This window comes from Sus scrofa, chromosome X (assembly GCF_054392235.1).
Source record: "Sus scrofa isolate SSC_HxYL_T2T_F1_AM1 chromosome X, Sscrofa_HxYL_maternal_Yorkshire_Landrace_v2.0, whole genome shotgun sequence".
In the NCBI taxonomy this organism is placed as follows: Eukaryota; Metazoa; Chordata; class Mammalia; order Artiodactyla; family Suidae; genus Sus; species Sus scrofa.
Window position 1 is genome coordinate 86,496,370 of NC_139401.1, and position 4,860 is coordinate 86,501,229.

At 37.2% G+C, this 4,860-nt stretch overlaps 1 non-coding gene across 1 annotated transcript; it reads right to left on the bottom strand.

Annotated features, from left to right (window-relative positions):
• Positions 1-4,104: 4,104 nt before the first annotated feature.
• On the bottom strand, positions 4,105-4,211 carry LOC146394697 (U6 spliceosomal RNA). Its single transcript, XR_014835970.1, has one exon. It is a non-coding gene; the product is annotated as a U6 spliceosomal RNA (small nuclear RNA).
• Positions 4,212-4,860: the final 649 nt, after the last annotated feature.

The window sequence follows — 4,860 nt, forward strand, 5'->3', positions numbered from 1 at the left end:
AATAAGAGTGCTACATGTTATTATCATACTAAACATTTTGTGTACTAAATATTTGCATATATTTACAACAATTTAATCCCATTGAATTCTTAATAGAATTCTCAGTGGTCAATAGCCCATTTACCAATGAGTGAACAGGTTAATGATGTTACCTAACGAGCCTAAGAACTCATATTAAATGACTGAGTCAGGATTTGAATCTGGGCATTCTGGCTCTAGAATCAGTTTTCCAAGGCACAGATATTCTATTGACTATACTATAATTTTGAAATGAGGGAATGATTGGATACAGAATCAGCAATCACAAAAAGTTATTTTTGAAAATCAGCCCTATTACAAAAGGGTCTGTAGTCTTAAACTCACCTGTGAAATATTATGCAGAATTTAGAAAGCTCCTTAGTGGACCTAGGACCCAGTTTCAAAGACTCTGGCCTAGATTACTTCCACTGGATATTGAACAGAAAATGGCAAATTACATGGAATTGGGAAGGGCAAGTTCTCCCAGAGCCCACCAAACCCCTATCCAAGGAGAAGCTGCACTATGAGCATATTCTGAGTACCACCATCCTCTAAATTCTTTCACTAAGCAAAATAAAACATTTAGTAGGCATTTGTAAGTGAACAGAATTAGTAGTTCACAGTAATTCTGTAGAAACTTTGTGAATTCTTTCAGTACACTCTCTGTGCCTTAGGCTGCATTAGAGGTTGAAGCCCACTGGAAAGGGCAGAGTGAAGTATTAATCTTAATTCAAATTTTAATGAAGGCTTCCATTTCCTGGGGCTCTTCCACCCAAAGGACTCTGCCTAAACACTACTACCATGACTTGGCATGAAACGTTAATGGATATTTACTCATGAAATGACTCTAACCCAGGAAGTTTGAAATATTTTATTTGACTTGACCTAAGTATCATTAACATGATTGTGCAGAGTAAGTGAAGAAATGTAGGTTGATGGTAAAATTCTTCAAGTATGCCTTTTCCCCATTATCCAGGTAAAGCAATATCAGAAACTGTTAATGTGAATGGCACCATTTTATCACCCATGTGCTTTTCCCACTTGCTTGTTTTATTCTCTGGAGAGCTATATTCAAGTTCCATGACAATTGCTGATCCTGCTTTGCAACCACGCTTGTGCCTGAGCAATATACACACAGGTTAGCATGGTTTGCACTATAAATTGCATGAAGCTGTGGGGAAGTTAATACTTTAGGTTCTGAGGTACTTGGGTTTAATTCCTTGCCCTGTCCCTTATTAACGATCTGAGCAAATCAGTTAACCTGCCTGAGTTTTCTTTCCTCTTCTATGTCATGGAAGGGGAAATAATACCAAAATCCCAAGAAATTGTTTTTTAATTCACCAAATATTTGAGAGTCCATCTTCTACCAAATGGACAGATAATAAATATGACGTACATAAGTAAATGATATAGGGTTAAAAAATGAAAAGGATATGGAAAATTAAATTCTAGAACAGAGTGTGAACTGGAGTTTGGCACTTGCCATTAGCCTCTACATGGAGTAAAACATGAGCCACTGCAGCTACAACCTACAGCACCCCCTGAGTGGAGCTCAGGGTGGAGATCAAGAGTGAGGCACCCTGTGCTCTAGGAAAACTGGAAGAACAGGACTTTAGATAGTCAGATATTTTTAGGAGATTTTATGTGCCCAATTCTTGCATCTTTTTATATCTAAAAAAAATACTAAAATCCTTCATTGTGATTTCTGCTCCTTGTGACTGGTAGTAACCTTAAAGATACCAGCAACAAACTTTTGTAAAATGTGTGTATGCTGCATACACCTCCCCCTTTATTATATCCTAATATTCCCCCTTTCCTCCTTGGGTGGTATTTCAGCCCAGTCTGTAGTTAAGGATAAAGAACGTCTCCAAGAGTGAGAGCCAGTGAGTCCTGCAGGCTGTGATATTGGCCCTGACAGTGAAGGTGCATATCAAAGGAAAGATTTCAGTAAGCCAGACCTCTTTTATTCCTGCTCCCTGACCTTTGTTGCAAAAACTCCTATATATCCTAGCTCCTCCCTCACTACCTTGGGGTGAGCTACCTGAGATGCTGTCTCCAGGGCTTAAGTCCTAATTTTGCCCCAAAGAAAACTTAAATCAAAGTTTTCAGGTTGTGCCTTTTTTATGTCGACAAGGGTAAAGGGATGGGGAGTGCTGGGGTAGGAGTTGTCAGGATAGAATTTTTCTTTTAAAGAAGATGGTCAGGGGTCAGGATAAGCCTCAGATGAATAAAAGCTTGGATAATGGCCTCTACTCAAAATGAAAAAGGGAGACATTATAGGGTACTTAGGATTGACATAATAAACCTTACATTTAAAAGGATAAATTTGCCCCTTGGCAACCACAAATCTGTTCTCCATGTCCATGATTTTCTTTTCTGTGGAAAGGTTACTTTGTGTCATATATTAGATTCCAGATTTAAGTGATATCATATGGTATTTGTCTCTCTCTTTCTGACTTACTTCACTTAGTATGAGAGTTTTTATTTCCATCCATGTTGCTGAAGATGACATTATTTTGTTCTTTTTTATGGCTGAGTAGTATTCCATTATGTATGTACTTGTGTGTGTAACTGGGTCACCTTGCTGTGCATTAGAAAATTGACAGAACACTGTAAACCAGCCATAATGGAAAAAATAAAAATCATTATAAAAAAAATAAAGGGATAAATCTGGCTGCTATTAGATTGTAAATTGGATAAGAGGAGAAAAATAATGCTGGGGGTGAAATGATGGTGGCCCAGAATAGCAAAACAGGGTGGCAATAGTAGATATGGTGAAATGTTGCCAGATCCTAGATAATTTAATAGGTATAAGATATGACATGTAAGAGAAAGAAACAGGTTAAAGGAAGACCCTGAGGTTTTCACCCTGAACAATTTGAAGGAGAGAATTGCTGTCCTAAGAGAGGGAGACAGCTGTGGTTGGAACATGTGCATGGTGTGGGGAGAAATATCAACAGTGAGATTTGGGGGAAATTGAGTTTGAGATGTTTATTAGACATCTAAGTGGAGAAGTTGAGTAGACATTTGACCATATGTGTCTGGAGTTCAGGAAAGAAGACTGGGCTGGAGTTATAAATTTGGGATATTGTGAGGATTAAATGAGGTGATGTATCTAAGGCACTAAAATAGCATATGATGCATAATAAAAACTCAATGTATATTAGATTCATAGTTTCTAATCATAGTATCAGCAAATGTAATTCTCACTATCTGGCTAGCACAGTGCCCGGCACTTAAAGACACTTCAGGCCACAGTATATGTAGGTGATTTTTGAGAGTGCAGCGCAGTAATTTTTCATTTTAAATGAATTTTATAACTTAATTATTTTTAAATTTCATAATATTTGTTAAGAAATAAATAAGGCTGCTGGAAGCCCAAACACAGAAACAAAGCCATGCTCTAGATTTATTGCTGTTTCCTACATAGAAGATTCAAACAAGATCTCATTGATTTTGTTTTTATTTTATTTTTATAAAGAGGAAATATGTTCATTTAGAAGTTCACAAGCCAAAGCCATATAAAAGAGTGTGTACATTGAGAACCCTTGCTTCCATCCCTGTTCCTACCCATTCCCCCTACCCTAATCAGGAGCTGACAAACTTTTTCTGTGAAGGCCTAATTAATAAATATTTCAGGCTTGCAGGCCTTGTGGATTCTGTTGCTATTATTCAATTCTGCCATTGCAGTGCAAAAGCAGCCATAGACAATACAGAAACAAATGGTATGGCTGTGTGCCAATGAAATTTTATTTATAAAAAGAGGCAGCAGGCTTTCTGGCTATAATTTTCTATCTCTGCTATAGGAAATAATTCTTATTAGTTTGTCCTGTTTCTTTATGCAAACACAAGCAAATGTGAATATATATTCTCATGCCTTTTTCTTAGATATCCTCATTTTTTTCTGTCTGCATGGTAAATACATTTCATATGTGTGAAAGTATATGCGAAGGATGGATTTCTAGACTTGGGGTTGCTGGATCTAGGGATAAATACATTTGCAATTTTGGAAGCAATTGTAGGATTCACTGTTATAAAGGCTTTATCATTTTCATTTTCAGCACAATATATGAAAGTGCCTGTCTTAAAATTTTGAAATGCTTCATGAATTGGTATGTCATCCCTGTGCAGAGGCCATGTTAATCTTCTCTGAATTATTCCAATTATAGTGTATATGCTGCTGAAGTGAGCCCCATGAAGTCATTTTTAATTTAGTAATGGATGAATGCTTTTGGGTGGCATGCAGCCAAAGACAGGGCAAACTATAAAACTCTTTCCATTTAGCCTAGAGATGAGAGAGAGAAAAGGTTTTTCTGGGCAGCAGTAGGCTTTTTTTCGACAGTGCTGATTGGAGGAGAGCCACATTGCTATCTTAATTCCAGTGATATAGGTATCTATGCACCAGCTAATGGGGACATAAATGGCCGGAGTCATAGAAAGAGTTAATGAAGACCCTAACCTTTGAGCCATTGTGCATAAAGATAGAGTTATCTGCTGATTGTAACAGACATGTACTGTAGTAGGATTCAGCCAAAAACAAGGAGTGATGCAGAACTGGGTAGCAGAAGAGGGAATCTGGTTATGGTCAAGTAAAACATAATTTAAAAATCATAAAAGAGCCAATATTTACGTAGGCTAAGCACTTTATCAAGTTACCTATTAATTGCCACAATAACTCAATGAAGTAGGTATGTTATTACATTTACAGATTTTTATTTTTTTTATTTTTATTTTTATCTTTTTGTCTTTTTAGGGCCACACCTAGGGAATATAGAGGCTTCTCAGGCTAGGGGTTGAATCGAGCTGTAGCTGCCAGCCTATGCCACAGCCACACAAAGCCAG